This window comes from Lepeophtheirus salmonis, chromosome 7 (assembly GCF_016086655.4).
Source record: "Lepeophtheirus salmonis chromosome 7, UVic_Lsal_1.4, whole genome shotgun sequence".
Taxonomy (NCBI): domain Eukaryota; kingdom Metazoa; phylum Arthropoda; class Copepoda; order Siphonostomatoida; family Caligidae; genus Lepeophtheirus; species Lepeophtheirus salmonis.
The window spans coordinates 21278345-21298182 of NC_052137.2; the positions used below are offsets into that span (position 1 = coordinate 21278345).

General features: G+C 28.2%; 1 protein-coding gene across 3 annotated transcripts in view; it reads left to right on the top strand.

The window, feature by feature from the left end:
- Window positions 1-2387: 2387 nt before the first annotated feature.
- HisT (Histamine transporter) overlaps window positions 2388-19838 on the top strand; it is a 34759-nt gene continuing 17308 nt past the window's right edge. Inside the window, exons 1-2 of one of the 3 annotated variants that reach the window (XM_040716337.2) lie at window positions 15327-15543; window positions 16082-16207. The gene's annotated coding sequence lies outside the window, so the exon portion shown is untranslated. Of the gene's footprint in view, window positions 2927-15326; window positions 15544-16081; window positions 16208-19838 lie in introns of those variants that run through there. The other 2 variants (XM_040716335.2, XM_040716336.2) reach the window with 2 other exon arrangements.

Consider the following 19838-nt stretch of genomic DNA (forward strand, 5'->3'; position numbering starts at 1 on the left):
TCATTCAACCCTATTTATTTTCGTAAGTAACTACCTCTTTCGTACGCCCAATGCGTGCATTGTCATCGAAACTCATTTTGCTTCTTTTAAATTCAGAAAAACACTTTTCAAGGATTAATTCCTCCTGTGCAGAGTACCAATAATGTTTATCAAGCCACGCCTTAGCTTTCAGAGTATTTATTTTTCATGAAAAACAATGCTTCATCAAGAAACGAAATTTTTTTTAATCCATTTTTTTAATTATAACAAAAAAAAATTAACTAACAATTCTATATCTCACGAACCCGTTGTCTAATTGCAGGCAAACTTGAAATTATATCGTTTCAAGCTTGATATTAACTAAAAATCATATGATTTAATTAAATTACAGCCGTTTAAGTTTCAGTTATAAAATTTTCAGCTCATCTGATATATGTACAAAGTATAGAACTTATGTACCATTCCTCCATACACTATTCTATTGATTGTCCATGGAACCTATTGTGTTGCAGTTGCAACTCATTAAATACTCATATTTTAGCGGCTTTTATTATTTTCTACCACTATTGATTATTAAAAAAACACTACAATAATTTCTTCTCTTTTAATATAATATAATTAAACTTTTTAAGAAAGATTCTCAATCATTACAATGGGATTGAAGTAGAAATTAATATACCACTTTTTCTATTAAATCTTTTTTTATAGAATGATTTATGTCATTTTCAACTTTAAGAAGAAAATATACTAACATCAAGAAGTGAAACAAACTATAAAGTAGCAAGAGAATTTTCTTTTTTGACAACAAATCTTACCCAAAAAATGTATATACACTATTGAAATGAATATATACTTATATGGTCAAAGGATGAGGTACATCAATTTCAATTACGAAATGGAAAAGGGACTTTTTCTGAAAAAAAAAACACTTTATTTATTTAAATCAAATTGCATTAATTTTTTTACTTATATAAATAAAATTTTATCTGAAAGACTTAATAAGCATTTTAGTAGTCTTTACTGCAATAACTGCAAAAAAGAATTACATTTTATTTTTAAGAATGGTTTTTTTGTGCCTCAAAAAATTTAAAAAAAATTACAAATCATAAAAAGTACGTATCTGAATTTTTCGTATAATTTTTGTATGTAATTATGTCAAATTTTATAATAAGGTATCAAACTTAAGTAAGAAAGCTGTTTTCATTCCCCATGGTCAATAAAAAACCCTTATTTTTGCACTGGCATTATTATTAAGAGTTAAAAAATATTTAAATAATTGAGATCTACATTCAGCTATTTTATGAAACTACTGTTTTTCATACCTTTTTCATATGGTCAGTCTACACTAAAACGACTAAAACTTTCAAAGAGTATAACCACATATCTCAGAATTATTACTTAGCAGATTTAATTCACAAGATGGCTGCTTATCATAGTAGATCTACAGAGTATAAATATCAAATTTGTGCATTTTTTCAAAAATCTTTCAGTTCTCTCAAAGACCACATTTTCAGGCAGATTTACTTAAAAATTGGCTTGAATTGTAGATATAAAAGTTGAAAAAGAGCTCATTTGCCTCCAACATCAATCACATCCCGGATCTAGGCTCTGAAGGAGGAGCAAGAGATGACGAGGTAGTTCATTGACATGTTGGTAATTCTCTCCATGATGGAGACAGTCACGGAATCCTTGTTGGAATGAGATGTTCAATTTGTTTTAGATTACACGTAGCTCTAGAAATAGTTCATCTAATTAAGATCTATACTGCTGGACGGCCACATTCGTTTGTATAGACTTTTTTGGCCAATTTTTTTTGTATCTGATGACAGATATGGAGTCATTCGTCTCCAGAAGAGACCTGCAAATATTTGCATAGTTTGGATGGGAATCCAGTCACATTTGATACCTCTCGATTTGAAATCTCCATGCTGGGAGGCCAAAAATCCTCAACGCGGCGTAACACCGTACCTTGTCTGTAAATTAAATCTTCTTTATATCTGGAGAAGATTAAATATCTCTAAGAAGACGACTTAAAATATCAAATAACTCTACTCCGATATTAAGATTCAAGTATATGTACATACAAACTATTTGAGTAAAGTTTGTATCAATTATTTTATTCTACGATGAGTTTCTCATCAATATACTTTGTCATTTTCACTTGCTTTTATAAGAATGTAAGTGATTTCTTAAGAAAAGTTTTTATTGTGCGCAAGAAAAGCCTTGGAGCTCCATTAGCATGTCTTTTATTTATTAATTCAAACAATTATTATTATGGGGAGCATAAGGAAAAACGAAGCGTTTTTCCTATTGTCTATATTTACAAACTGTATTATTGTATAGTAACTACATATTATTACATATGTATTTAAAATGAATAAAAGCCATGATAAGTATATGTATGAAATGAGTGTGCTCGTACAAGTCTTATATCTATGTACAACACATACATCCAATTTCATAAAAAGCTTTAAATTGCCTTTATTCTATGACCTCCCATGTGTGTATGTATGTAATCATTGTATAGATTGGATAAAGTGTAATGCAGAAATTATAGCCCGGATATTGGAGTAAATGAAAAAGGGAATCAAATCCTAGGCTCGTTCTAAACTCTTTTCAACACAATCCATACTACAATGTATATACTCCAATTTATTTCATCCTTGTCCGCGAAATACATTACATATACAGACATACTTAAATATATCAAAATCAAACTAAAAAGAAGAAGGGAGAGTGAACAGAAAAAAAATATCCAAGAATAACTATTGTCATAGTTTGTAGTGTCAAATAAGTTTCAATAGGTCAATAGATAGATATAAAATATTCATAACTCCTGTTATATTATTTGAATGTCCTACTTCATCACCTAACTACAAAAACCAATTTTTTCCATTGCTGAAGAGACGAACACAACCTCACGAAGAAAAAAAAACATTCTGCAAAGGTAAATAACTTTCTTAGAAATATACATATTATGTAGATAAGGCGTTATCACTATCTTTTTCCCGTCTTTTTTTTTCGACTTTGATCTTTAAAGAATTATTTATTACATTTTTAATTAGTGTTCTACTCATTTTCTTCTCCTCTCATCCCTTTCAAAAAATAGGACAATAATGATTTAAGATGAAAAGTAAAGGATATATTATTACATATTATGTATTATGATATAACTTCTATAATTATTCAACATATTTATTTGCAGAGAAATGATATAATAAGTTCCTTATTAGGTTGGGGAAAAAGTTATTTCCTAATTTTTTGGCTTTATTTCAATACTTATATAAGAAGTCTTACAATCATCCGGTTAAAGCTAAATATGCTCCGTTCTTATTGATAACTTGTTACAAACGAGAATCAAACTTCATAATGCCCTTTTCGTAGTCTGTATGCACAAAAAACTTGAGCAATAAATTTCCACAAGCCTCCATTGAGGGCAAATTTGTACACCCAAGTGCATTGGCCATAGACAGGAACAGGTGGTAGGGACTTTGTTCCAGGTCCAGACTATATATGCATAAGAACTTCCCATTCGAGCTCCCAGAGCTTCTCGGTTGTCATCAAAGATGTGTGCGGCCTAGAGTTGCCTTGATGAAACACGATTCTTCTTCTATTCGGGTTTATTTTTGTAGCCAGCCTTCTGCAAGTGGTTCAAAACGGTTTTATGATCAAATTTCAGCTACTATTCGATGCTACGATTGCTAATGTGTCGCACTATCTCGATATTTTTCATGATTTTATCGACTTTTTCGACGATATGCCTCCCAGTGCATCATTCACTACACAAAAACAAAATCTGTCGAACCACAGTTGTGCAGTATGAACCGAAAGAGTATCGGCCCCATATACATTTCAAATTTTCATTGTCTCTTTCAACATGTATTAATGTAAAATATGGCAATTTTTTTTCTTTGAGACCTTCATACCCGACGCACAATAATTCACGCCTGAACTGGGCCAGTGTAATATTTTACAAAAAGCATATGTATTATAAATCCATACCTCTGGAACATTATATATCGTAAGTTAAGATGTGACCAAAAATTAACAAGATATACTTAGTTAAAAAAAAGGATGGGAAATACGAAATTACTTTTTCCCCAAACTATTATTTGATTATAAATCTGTCACTTTATTTTTTGTTTGAAAAAATGTATGTTGCTTTATAACTCTCTGTACGTCTAAGATGTGTGTCAATTTGTTTCTGTATACTTAAATTTATATATATGTATATAAGTCAATCCTCCTTGTTTTATTTTAATCATCACAAATAAAATCAGTATTATTAAATACATACTCTATAATATATTTGTGCAATATAACTCTTTGATCTAATAAAATCAAAGTACTTGAGGAGACTTATACACGATTTATCTTCTTTTGTTTTTACTCCATAGATAAGAGATCAACATTATTTATTCAATGATAAATGTATTAATGTTATTTTTATTGACATATATATGTACTAAAGTTTCTCAATTTCCCGGGACATTGTCGTGAAGTGGGATTCCGTGAGGAAATAATAAATACTGCAAAGTATAAGTATTGCTTTTTATATTTTTTAAAGAAAAAATCATTTATAAGCTAATCCTACTAATGAATTCTCATTTTCTTAATTGTTTCATTATCACTAATTTTACCTATGTTGGTTTTCTAAAGCGTATGTTTCCCGTTTTTGGAATTCCAAAACCCTGAATCCAACCCACATGCCAAACTAACTTAGAACGTAAGTTATGGTGTAGCTGCGAGTTTTACAAATGTGAAATACACAGCCCAGGTCTAAAATACACCTTGTGGTTTACTAGAATCCAAGTAATTCAAAGCACAAATCGTACAAACTTTAACCCAAGTGATAATTATTATTAACTCCGCCAACAAAGTTGAAGGGAAGTTATATATTTACCTCTGTTTGCTTGTTTGTTGGTCACCAGGATTTTGACTAGAGTTACAGATTGATTTTGATCAAACTTGCTAAAAAGAGTATATACAGACTCAGTAAACGGCCATTAAATTTTGAGAGACAAGGTCAAATGTCAAGTTAAAACACAGCGTACAAAATGCATAATCGACCATAACTTTTGTACACATTGAGATATACATAACTCAATTTAATTTTAGTCTTATTATAGTATTATTTGTGTATTTAAAATTTAGTTTCATTAATTATATATTTAACTCGTTACGTGCGAGGGTCACTAGGTACGTATCTTTAACGTGAGTTTAAAATGTCAATACTCGTAAATATTGAAATTATTGCCGTATTCATGGAATTTCGAAATATACTGATTGTTTTCATTCAGATGTATAATCAATATGTTTCAAAAAATAAAGGTGATAAAATTTAAAAAAATACGTCTGTACAATGTTTTTGAAGTTACTGAAATTTTTGAAATAACCCACCAGTGGGCCACCTGCACTGTATGTATCGGTCGGTCACTTTGGACACAACGTATTAAATGAAGCTAATATTATTCAATAACAAAATACAGGATTTCTAGGGTGTAGAAAATATTTCCCAGAAAATTTTATTTAAATTAAAATTTCTTGACATCCCGGGAAAACAGTATATCTGGAGAGAAACTTCTATATAATAAATATTATATAGACGTACACTAAGAGAAACAGAGAGATTTAAATTGAAATTTGATATAAAAAGCCATATTCTTAAGTTTATTATATTTCAATTGTGTACATATGTATATTGTATAATACACATGTTTGTATATGTATATATTTGTTCATATTCCCGTCTTGGATTTATTTATTTTTCTGATTGCATTATTACATTTTTGTTACGTACAGTCAAAAAAACAATATTGATTAATATATCTCAAATCTTTTTGTCTTTTTTTGATATGATCCCAGTCATTTGAAAATAATTTAATAAAGGGAGACACCTTCAAAAATTATATATATTTTGAGAGTAATTTGAAAAAATATTTACACACTTTGAACATATATTCATCATCTTAAATAGTCTTAAAATAAAATGTACTCAATAGCTCTTCATTGTTCAATTATGATATATTGAAGATATAGAACTTGACCGTTACGTTTATAGATTAGAAGATCAAGTTGACCAATTTTTAAGCAGTTTTATATTTATTGTTAGATAATAGACGTACTCGATTATTCCCAATATTGAATTTTCCTAAAATAACGAAAACAAAACTGATAATATATTTTCCCTGTAAAAAATGACATTAACCCTTTGTTAGTAAACTCGGATTTTCTGTACACCGCCTTCTATAAAAGTGTTTTGAACTACATTTATCTATAAATATGTAGATATGCATCTAAAATGTCCAATAATAGTAAGTTCAACTTTATTCTTGTTCCAATAATGTCATTTTAAGGAATTATTCAAATATTTTACAATCGATAATTAAGATTTGATGAATTCAATTAATTTGTTCCCTTTTAGATACTTATTTTATCTTTTTTTGATGTGAGGAGTGTGCGTAATGTATGATGTTATTCTGTTTATTGCATTCAAGTAGTATCTACTTATTTCATAAGAATATGAATCAAAACATATTAATTAAAAATGATAGTGTATTTTCCCTCAAAGTCTGGTGCTCATATATATTAAGCATTTTAATTCACATTTACAAAATGAGTGAAATAGCTTAGAAAATATTATAATTTCGATAATTTGTATTTACCATGTAATAATATTATTTTATTTTTTCACTAACTACGCCACAGAAGGTGTTCACTCACATAGGGTTAAATGATTTTAATAGGTCATAAGCTTTCTTAACTTACAGCGATTCTTGTTTATTTAGTTTTTTCATCTTCAATTATTTTACTATTGAAAACCCAAGCGGGTCCAGTTCGGCCATTTCTGAAAGATCTTTTACTTTTAAGTAATATTTTTTACCAGCACAGTCAATTAAGGTAGTCCATTTAAAGTATATGACATCAGTTTTAACTATCAATTTTAACTATTTTGTCAAACAATAAAAAATACTTGGGGTATCTATAAATTAAAACTGAATTCACCATTAAAAAATTATCAGATAAAGTATGGTACGATGTAATCCCTCAGAATATTAACATATGATTTGCATTGCTACATAGATAACGAAAATTATACGTACTATTACAAGAAAGACCATACTTTCACATTTCTTGATTATTTTTACTCAGATATTAAAGGTTAATTTCAATAAAAAAAACTTTGACCGATTAATGGGTCATCGGTTTTTGACCCCTAAATAATCGGTATCATTCCCCCTAAAAAATTAATAGGGTTTGAGTCGTCATTAAGACTACAAAACTAAAGATCTGAATTTGACATTATGCATACCCATTTTAAAACGCACACAAATCATCTTTTTTATGTTCAAACTTTAGAAATATGGTTTTTTATCAGTCGAAGAATATAATGAAATTACCAACAACGCCATAACCCTTTAACTTAATAAATTTGGAAATTTAAATAGAATATGATGATCATCCACTTGAATCATATTTTCTTTTAAATCTCATTTATGTATATATAAACTTTGTGTACTCCACATACTTAAGTGCATATATATTTTTTTTAACGTTACTATGAATTTTTTTTTGTCTTACGTACGTGATAGCAATTTGGCGATAAGGGTTAGTTAGAATATTTAAAGTCTGTTTATAATCGATATTTAACTACTATATATTTAGAAGCATGCTAAATTATATTTTTCCCTTACAAATTATCAAAACAGTACCTAAAACGATTAAACCTTTTGTCAAATCATAGAATTGAAGAATTATTTCTAAAAAATATTTATTATTAACATTTAACAAATAGATTCTAATCATTTGAGATAAAGTAAAACAAAGGTCATCCATTTATCAAGACCACACACAAATTACATACCCACTAATTAGGAAGTGATATTATATTGACATTGTATAATGTATCTACTTAAAAGCAAAGTAGATGTGTTTTTCTGTTGTTTTCTTGATCCAAAAAAGAGCTTTTTAGATACTGTAAGTTCTACATTGTATTGATTTTTTGTTTTGTTTCAATTTATACAAGTTTATATTATAATTATAAAAAATATACTGCTCGCGTAATAAAATATATGAAAAAGTACCGAGTTATTAAGGAGATTTATATATATATATACAGTTTCAGTAAAAGGAATGTTATTCCTATAATGCTACCATAGAAAGAAAATTAGCGTTAAAGAAATAAACGAAGATAATTTATCATAAAAAAAAAATAATAATAATAATTTTCTTGAAAGAAACTGCTTTGTAAATATATTCCTATACAAAAAAAGAAAGAGTGGTTCTATCATTCATCTTACAGATTATTATATGTATACATTTATTTTTTTTAGTATTTGTGTATCCTGATTGAAAGTGATTTCTTTTATAAACTCCCTCCCTCGTACATATAAATTTAATTAATGCATTTTAAAAATTGACAACATCAATTCAATACAAAAATTATACATAAATAAATTCCACTTTTGTGGAGGTTTTAAAATCAGAAAAGTATATATATATTGAAAGACTGTACCTGAACAATTTTTTGGAGGATTCCCTTCTTGTTTATCTGTTAATTTGTGTTATCATTATGAGGAAATAGGCTAATCCAGATTATTTTGAGATTGCTTAAAAATAGAAACCAAAATCAGCATGGTAACCCTGACAATTTGAAAAATGTTTTAGAGGAGAGCAGCTTAGTTATATGACTTTTTATTATATCAGCCATAAGCAGTTGTGTGCAATAAAGAAAGACATAGGCAAGAATTACTTTGATATCAATCCTCAATTCTACTCTGAGTCTGACAACGTCTTACTCCACAAAAAATCCTTAAAGTTATTTTCCATTTTTAAATGGATACACAAATGTTCAATCAGGTTCTGAATGTAATTGAATGTAGTAGAGAAAGGAAGTTCACTCCTCAGGAGCTAAATAATAATGACAACAGCTTAGGAAAATAAAATTCACTTTTCAGTTTTCCAACGGGTGAGCTAAAAATACACCGGATTTGTATCAATCATTATGACCTATCATGAAGAAAACTCGAAATATGATGTTGAATACCTTTTCAATAAGTGCACACCTACATAGATACAGCTTAGCCCCAAACTATTAATAGCTTCACAAAAATTCCAACAAAAAAATTGTGTTGATCTCAGCATTGATCTCATACCATGTCGAAGATGATTCTGGACATGGGCTGTTCTTTTGGATTTGGTGATGATGTACTGGACAGAGAAGGATTTTGGGATGGAAAACTTGGTAGAAATGTCTTTGTAGCTATCACCTTGATTATGGCAATTGACTACATGCTGGCGGATGTCCTCACTGTAATCCTTGGTCTTGGTAATGTTGATTTTTTTAATAAGAAATTGGCTCATCACACTTTTTTTATACCTTAGAAGATTGTTCAAAGAAATTCTTGATCTCTCGAGTACTTTATTGAAGTCCCTTAATCTTTCCAGACTTCACCATGATAAAAAATACGTGTTTGTTATTTTGCCTTTTTTTTTGAGGTGTATGAATACTTTTGAGACAAGTAAAAATTGTTTTCGAAGCATAAAAAATATTTATATAATAAGTTGATATTTTTAAACAAACAATAGAAATTATTATCAAAAACATTTTTAAAAAGAATATTATCAGAAATAATGATTGTCAAAATTTCCGATATAGATATAGCAAATATTGAAAGGGTACGAATAATTTTTGGCTCAACTTTATGTACTCTGAGACTAAAAACTCAATTTATTCCAACTTCTACAGTTGTTCATTATATTACATATTTATCTTAACTCAGTCAATGCCATAAATAATTTAATGCATTAAATATTAACATAACTTAATCAAAAAATAATCATTTTAATATTGAAATAATTTATTTGTTTGAAAATGAAATTTTATATTGACCTTAATCTTATAACCTCAAAATATTTTTGTTCTAATTATACATAAGTATGAATGTAATTCATTCCATGAAAAAGTTGATCATACATAAATCATACAGTATCAATCAGTATGAATAAAAAGCATTATAATGTTGCATCTACACTATTCAGATTACACCTTCCAAATGTAATCTGATTGTGATATCTAACTGTTGTAGATGAGCTATTACTTATATTGAATATGCTTTCTATTAAACATTAACTAACCTATTCTTTGATTATATAACTTGTACTATGAAATGTTTCAAAATGTGATGGAATTATTATTTGTATATCTATCTCACCCTAAAAATTGACTATATGCTTGCTTCAAACTTTTTCAGTCATTTGTATCATTCTTTCCTGTCTGTGTATTGTCTCCACAAAAAAAAAAATTGAGGAAAAGACCAAAATTATTTGTTATATAACAACTGTTATTCAATCTCTTAAAGCAGAAAATGACTCACCAAATGAGGATAGATACCTGAGTAATAGTGTTGAGACAAGGACCGAGACCAAATTTCGGTCTAAACAAAAATTTTCTTTCTAAATACATAAAAAACTTTTATTTTTCAACAAAAAAAAGTGTTTTTTTTCTTCAAATTTATTTTCTAAAAAAAATAACGTGGGACCAGATCAAGACTGACTTTTACTACAAGACCGGTTTATATTTCATAATTAAAAATAAGCACTAACAGAGTACCAGAGTTGCCACATGGCCATTCCATCTCAAATCAGCCAATTTTTTTCAAATTTACGAATAGGTGTTTAAATTTATTCATCTTTAGATATGTTTGACCTCTTATTGTAATAACTCCTATGGCAAAATTGGAAATCGTTAACATCAGGTGTTCCCCAGTTATTGATATTTTTGTTAAATCCCATTTTCCAAATATAGACTGGTTCACATAAGAATCGGAAAATTAATTTAGGCAATATTTGGAGAAGTACTCGTAGAAAATAAAATTGCCAAGTATGATCATTTTTTGATGTAGAATTTAAAATTAAAAAAAAACACCGATAAATAAAGACATTACCTATAAAAATTACTATTTCTGTTTCCGTGACCGCACCCTCCTCTGCGGTCCATATCTCAAAGTAAGATCAGGGTGAAATCTAATTAAAAAAATTCTTTTCTGAGACAAATTCAAGTAATTTCTGCAAGATTTTGAAGAAAAACTTTCTGTTTGAAATAAGTATTTAAGCTGCAACATTTGATAAAATTCGTTTGTCATTACACTAAAGTCACAGGCATCAAAACTTTGAACAAAAAAAAAATACATCCAATGAATGGCCAATGGAATTTTTTTGATGGACCATTAGGGTATAAGGACTTGACTTTTATGTTCATGTCTGCAGATTGAATTTGGTTGATGTCGGGCCTGATTAAACTTTCTGCAGCGTTAGACAGTACCGCCCAACACATTGCATGGGATTCCCCATAAGAAGTAGAAAAGAAATTCTACTAAGCTTTGATACTAAACTCACTTTTAAATTAGCAAAGGATGTAAAGCATCTTGCTATTTTGCATAACCATCAGTAAGCGAATACAAACAACTGCTAACCAAGTAATCTCACTTTCAAATATTTCAAGATGACATCGATGACTTTATAAACAAAGAGTACATCGTGAGTGTTGTCATTAGAAATAATCTTTTAGGAAACATGATTAATAACATTGTCTGACATAAAGTAGAGGACAACTGAATGGCAATAACACATAGAATTTTTCTTATGAAACCTCTGAACTTCATTTAGCACAAAAAAAAAAATAGTTTTGTGTAAAATTAGCAAGAAAGATGACATTTGAATCATCGAGATCACTTTTTAGATGGTTCAGGTAGCTAGACTGTATTTTGAAAGTAGGCATGAGGCCTGAATTGCTGCTATGATTCAATAAACTTCTTGAGGAAGCAAGGTAAATTTGAAACCATTTTGAAGAGCCTAGATCTATCAGTGTTGGTCAATTGAGTAAAAACGACTCTTTGATCTTCACTATAATCGCCAAAGAATGTTACAAAAAATCAGTTAACACCTATGAGTCTGGATAGCTTTCACATTTACCTGCTATCCATGTAACTCATTCAAACGCCATTCATTTACTAATCTTGATTTATAGTGATTCACTTTACCAGTAGTTTATTCATACATATTCTTCCCTCAATAGATTATTTTACTCCGAAACTTTTTTGAAATTAAACTGCCTAGACTAAAAAGCCGCACCCAGGAGAACTCGATGGGGTTAGAGCATTATACTTCAAGAAAAATTTTAATTTTGGAATTTTAATTAAACGGAAGATACTACTTACTTTCTAAGGAAAATGACAAAAATAGTAAGTAACTTGAATCTGAATACTGCTTTGTAAATAGTAGCGTGTTATTATTCGCTACTATAAAAAAGTAATTGTTTAGAGTAACGCGTTACTAAGTAATGTGTTAGTGGCATCACTTCAGCGTACTATGCACCTACTGCTTAATTAAAATCCTTGAAGTTAGCACCTTTATTTTTTTCAATGTTTGCAAATTGTAAACTCAATACTTTTTTTCTTAAAAAACCTTATTGTTTAATATAAGTTTATTGAAATGTCTACTTATAAATAGATATGATAAATTTCCAAGTATTACTTTTTTTCAAAGCAAAATAAGTACCTATATAATGATAATATTAAAACAACTTGAGTCGGAACTTAATTTTGAACTTTTTTCAATAACTTTTTGTTTTCAGTTTCTTTCTTTTTTTTTTGCTCTATTTTTTTAAATCATCAAAGGAATTTTCTCACAAGGTAATTTTTAATAAAATAAAATAAATTATTTTTTTATTTTTAAGAGGCTATGAACTATTTTTATGTTTTTATTCCATTTCAAAGACATTTAAAAGATGTATGTGTCAAAAAACTAAAAAAAAAAAAAAATAATAATAATATTATAACATGTCAATATTGACAAACTCCTTTGAACTTTATGATTTCTTCATTTTAATTTCTTGCTATATATAATGAAGAAAATTTATTAGTTTACTAAGAATTATTCATTGTTGTATTGCTTATTCAAAAAGTAAATCTACCTTAAACAGTTTACAAAAAAATAGTTTAGATGAACCTTCTAAAGAAATGAAAAACTCCAATGTATTTAAATTTTTAACAAGTTTCTAAAGTTTTAAATTTTAAAATAAGTTGGATAACAATTCAGTTTTTGGGGTTACTTCTTCTTGTATTACTTATGTCACTATTGTCATTTCATCATAACAATAAATAAAAGTTTAAACATCTTGAAAGCTTATTCTCTAACTTTAAAAAAAATAAGTTATTTTGGTTACTGTGTTTGAACCCACTGAATATATTGTTACAATTTCATTTATGTCGGAGAAAAAGTAATTTTGTCCTTTTTTTAAACTAAGATATATCTTTTTTTTATTATTGGTCACATCAGATGATACGATAGAGCGTTTTAAAGGTGTGGGCGTATAGTGCAAACGCTTTTTGACAGTATTGAGCTTGGTCAGTTCAGTCGTGAATTATCATGCGTATAGTTTGGAGGTATCAAAGGAAAAAAATTCGCCATACTTTACATTTATACTTCCCGTTGAAAGCCACCAAGAAAATTTGCAATGTATATGGGGCTGATACTCTTTCGTTTTGAGTTACACAACTGTCGTTCAGCAATTTTTTTCCTTGCTCAATTCTATCCTCTACTGTGAACAACTCGACTGTTTGAAGCTGGCCACAGAACAGAATCGGTGCATTGGTGAATAGGAGACAACAAGATATAATCAAGGCTGAGTCAGGTCGCACACATCTTTGATGACGTACCAGAAGCTCCAGAAGCTCGGATGGGAATTTCTTATGCATACACCCTACAGTCTAGACCTGGTACCAAGTGACTACCACCTGTTCCGGTCTATATCCAAAGCGCTTGGGGTTACCATTTGGCCTCAATTGAGGGCTGTGAAAATTGGTTGTCCAAGTTTTTGCCAATAGGGACAAGGCTTCTACGATAAGAATATTATGAAGTTGCATTCTCATTGACAACAAGTTATCGATCAGAACGGGCATATTTGGCTTAAATCGGATGATTGTAACACTTCCTATAAAGCATTGAAATAAATTGAGAAATACGAAATTAGTTTTACTCCTACCTTAAATAAACCTTAAGTAAATATTCATATTTACTTTGAGCACAAAGTTACAAAAACTATAAATATAACTTTCTAAGATTAAGCACATTCAATAATCCAAGATTGAAATATTTACATAGTGTTTTTGTCACGTTAAAAAAGAAAATCTTCGACTTTTTTTTTTTTTTTTTTCAAAGCAAATATACATATTTTTCAATAAAATTGCAAATTTCTGTTCGTTGGATCAATACAAAATACTCAAATCAAATATATCCTTTTTTGGAAAAAGTTGGGGTATCATTAGGGTTTTAAATCCAAAGTTAGTATGTTTTGTTGACATCCTTAAGATTTTTTATATTATTTTGTAAAGCAGTTATCATTATTCTTTCATTCTTGAGGAGGTAACATCTAAGAATAAACTGTATCCACGAGTGTGCGCTCATGAAATTTTTTGAAGATTTGCTGGGGAGTTTTAGGTGTAAGTTTTTTGTTGGACTCAGAGAATAATTGAGGATTGAAACGGAGTAATTCCTGACTTTGTCCTTGCTTGATATGGAATGTGACTTGTGTGTATTTCTCGCATCTCAGAGATACCTTAATGACACGTTATGACAACAAAACTGATCTCCTCTCAAATATTCTTCTAATTATCAGGATTATCATGCTTATTTTTCGTGGTTTTTTTAACCTCAGCTCCACTCTTTCTGATAAAATATCATTTTTGTTATACAACTAAATAATATTTTGAGGGTTAAATGATTTTTGGAAAAGTATAATTTTATTGTCACATTAAAAAAAATTCAAACTGTTATAATTATTTTTTCATTCTTGAGGTGACAGCATCTATGTTTTGAGCAATTAGGTATGCTCATGAAAATCGGAGAATAACAACGAGGCTTTCTTCGTGAGTTATCCTCTATATTATAAAATTGTCTGCTCATCGTGTGCCAACAGATTTAAAATATTGTTTTTTTTGTTTTTGTTTTTTTCAATTGTCAAAACATAATGTTTAAAATGACTTATATGGTTTTAAGCAACAAGGAATCAAACTGAGTTTAATTTCATTCATAATTTATGTTATTAGATAACTTTCAAAAAGGATTTTAAGTTATACGTTTAATTTATGATCAAAGCTAAGATTCAAGATGATATTTAGATATTAATTACTATAAACATTATATCAAAATGATCAAAAATATAATTTTATGTCAAAGGTCACAATGAAACTATAATAATAACGGCCAATTAATTATTAGATGTATTAATTATATATTACGAGTATGTGTATGTATAATAACAACAGTTGAAAACATACAAACAGTACTTATTCATTTATCAACAAAATTAATTATCATTATATGGGAGTTGTGTTTTTAAATAAGTGATTTATTAATCAAATAATCATTGTTTGCAATTAAATTTGTGCTATAAGAAATGAATCGATAACTGATTTGGATTTTGTGTGCCAGGATAAATGGATATAGCTGAAAATATTTTGTTGATCATTACACCAGCGAATGTGTATACCAAAATATAGAAAAGTTAGTAAAAATTAAATATTGAGACTGTAGACAGTAACATTATTGGCCTATTCTTCATTTATACCCCAGTAATGAAATAAAATTGGCCTTTGAAAATACTCTTCTAACATTTTTACAAATAAATAATTTCATTTTGAAACACTCAATGTTCAAAAATGTCTTGAAGACAAATGTTCTTTCACTAAACTTTTTATTTTTCTTCTTTGATCTTTTGTTTTATCCAATAAAATTATTTAAGAGCATGGAAGTTTTTGAAATTGTCTAAAACATTATTTTCATATTTCATAATGAGTTAAGCTATTTTATTGATAGATACACATTAATTGTGAAAATTAGATTTCATAAAGAAATGCAACTGACAAGCATTTATAAAACAACTTAACATTATAATTAATTTATTGTATTATTAATATACATATCTTAAATAAAATTAACAAAATAGTCTATTTACACCATTAAGTAGGCTTGATATCATATAAATTAAATATCAAACGTTTATGTATACCACTATGATAAAATAAAGACCGTTATTTTCTAGTTATGAACTCAATTCTCATTGGATTTTCAAGTTTATTTTTTACTATGTTGGTATACATGTCCACAGCATGTCCTAGTATCTTGACTAAAGATTGAACCCACAATTAACTACAAATCGCCCTTCACGGTACGTGGTTTGGTACAGTCTAATAGTAAAATGTGTTTGTTTTTTTAATGGAATTAAAGTAGTTTTTTAATTTTTTTTTTATATTTGATTCTTTAATAATTTCTTTTCCCTCCAAAAATAAATTATTCTTAAAATGCTTAACTCCTCTAAAAACAAAGGTAGAAATAAAATATACATGAGTTATACATATAATACTATTACTTATTAATTTTTTTTTGGCAAATAGATGGGATTGTCTACATTTTCCGGTAATGAACAAACCGATTAGCAGTCACAATATCGCCAGTTGAAGAAATTATTTATTTATTATTTATTAATTTGGAAGGATCGTGAAGGTAACTTGAAAACATTGGGAAAATTAGAATATATCTCTCCACACTACTGGGTTTTTGTCAACTGGGATGTATTTTATTATGATCTCTTTTTGTATAAACAAATACATCAATTATTTATTTTTTTAAATAAAAGGATTCTTATGGATTAAAATTTTACCTCATTATCTAAATTTATTCAAAAAATAAAACGAAAAAATAAACTATTTTAATATCAAAATTTTTAATAAGTAATAATATATACGTACCGAACTGAATTGCAGTACAACGCCGTTACCGTACCAGCAATATTAGCAATATCAGCGATTTTTCATTCTTAGTTTGTTTTTGAGAGATAATTAGAGTATACGTCTTTTTGTGTTCCCCGCAATTATCAACTAATGAAAAAAAAACTAAAAGAAAAAATCAACTTAAGAGAAAATTCTTTCAAAACTTCTTAAAGATTTTTTTCTTTTCCTACAATAGTTTTTTTTAGACAATGCTAAACAACTCATATGATGGATACATAGTATTCATTATATGATAGCTATTAATTTATGCAACAAAATCTTTTAATATTTTTTTATTCTATTATAAAAAGTATGGTTTTTTGATTGAATTAGCTGATTAACTATAAGTAGTATAATTATATATATATATATATATTAATACAACAAATGGCTTAGTAGAAAAATTGGTTTTGGTAAGGGATTAATTCTACCTAAACCATTCATGACCATACAAATTAAACTTTAAATCTTTAGTTTACTACCATTTACTATTTTTTATATTTTTAAAGAGCTAGTCTTTCATATCAATTCATTTTTGTGTTTCTTAAGAATAGGTTACTTGATCTGCCAAATTTTATTCAAATCAGATGAAGAAAAAGAATATAAGTTTTATAAGGAATGACCCATTGGCCCAAATATATATAAACAAATTATAAATGTTTGAAATTTAATATTTAGTGTATTAATTATGTATTCAAACTTGGTTTTTTTGTAAGAGGAGAACAGGGAGCACAGTTTTTTAAGAATTTATGGTTATACATATCCCTATTTATAGTTTGTTTATATAAAAATAGATTCCCCTGTTGAATAAGAAAAAATATCAGCTCCATAACTCATTAATAATGTATAAATATATACATTTATTTATAAAAGTTTGAAAATTCAATGACTTATGATGTCACTAATCTACATATTTTAATAGTTTTTCTTTTAGGCATAACCTTAAAAAAAAGATAGGTATTGTTAACAAAAAAAATATGATGATTAAGAAAACTTTTTTTTTTTTTTTAATCGAAAGTTTCTTTTCTATAACCATTGTATAAAAAGTAATTAATTATTCGATGTTCTTGCCAGTCAAATCATCTATGGTATTATCAATAAAAGTAACATTTTATGAAAAATTATAGGTCTTTCATTTCCAATGCTTTGATATGATATTTTGTATAATTGTTGTGTTGATACTTTTTCATAACGATGTTGTGTAAGGTTTTTTTTCTCAATATATAGAGATCTTCAATAAGTATTCATACCAATTAATTTCTTGGGAAACCTATAAGCTTAAGGAAAGGAAAATCTACTTGTCTTTGTAAATGGTATATTCAAAGGAAAGCGATTAGCGTTTCTTATGAATGCCTATAAGATTATATATGTACATACATGATAAACTGTGTTGCCCCAATACATTAACTATCCATATTAATAAAACAAAGTTTGTCTTTCCATCTGTATGAATATATGGAAACGAGTTACCGGGTACACTGCATATAGTGTTCCATTATGTATATAATAAATATATTTGTGATATAAGAAATAATAATGTAGTCGTATTGCAGGCGTGTGCTTTTATTACAAGAGAACTTTTTCTGACTGTTTTTGTTATTGATTTCTTATGTATATGATTTATTTTCATATTCTGTATATGATAAGATTTGAATAAAATAAAAACGATGGTATATTTACATGAATTTTGTTTGGTTTTATTAGTGACTAAAGTACTCATCAGTCATCCCAATATATTAAATTCTTTTTGTCAAACTCTTATTGTTATTCTTTCATTCTTGAGATATAATACACATGATTTATGAATTATTACATAGCTTCGCGTGAGTGTGCTTATGAAAAATTTGGAGTAAAACTTAGGGGTTCTTAAGGATTTATATTCTATATTATTGAAGAAAAATGTGTATGTAAGCCGATGCCTAATTAATCCAGGCAATGCTGGGTACTACCTCTAGTATAATAATAAAGTTACTTGGAAAATAAATAATTATTTAATAAAAAACATTTATTTTGGAGTAATATTAATAGTATATACATATATGGTTATCCCGTCAAAGTATCCTATATGATGTGTGAAATCAATATTGAATAGGATATTTTATAATAGTTACAGATGTAAATCGTAATCAATCTTGCCATGAAAAAAGAAAGGAAAAATAACATGCTAACGATGACAGTTTGAAGTACTCTTCATAGGAAGGCATCGTATCTGTCAAGAAATTTTATTAAATTAGCTGCGAGAGCTCTGAAATGAAGGAAATAAACACAAGTCCCACTCCTTATCAAGCAAGAAAATAGGTAGGAATTACACATTTTCTCATCCTCAATTTTTTTTTTTTTTGAGTCCAACATGGACTTACACTAAAAAGTTTAAAGTTTATCTTCAAGTCTGTGTGATCACGAATGACGGAGAGTAAAACTGATAAATTATATTTTCTCTCCTTAAGAATAAAATTACAGATAGGGCATATAACTACGGAAAATCTTTGAAGGCTTATAACGAAGAAACTAGATGGGGTAGAACCATAATTTTTTTTTTTTTGAAAGCTACATTTTATTACTTTCAAATAGTGCATAATGAAATTTGCCTCTCTTGATAACCCTGGTCACACGGCGCATGAAACTTTTGAAGACCCGGGTGACATTATGTGTCTCCAGCTTTACCACTGTTAGTGTAATATACTTCTTCAGGGCCTCTAAATATGAATGATCTCTCCCCCGAAAATAGAAATCTTATCCAGGCTCCAAAAGTGAGAAAATTTTGTGGCCAAGACATCTGCCTTGTGAGCCGGAGTAATTTTACTCCATTCATTCAGGGAATTTAAATTAAAAATGCAAAACCAGAACCAGTACAATAGCAAAGCTGGATCCACATAAAATCGCCTAGGCCTGCCAAATCTTCTGGTGACGTGTGGCTAAGGTAATCAAGAGAAGTGGATCTCATAAAAATAATTGAATGCCATTTAATGTAGCTTTCAAATTATATATAAATTATGTAGATGGTTATATCCAATCTAATTCATTTGTTTT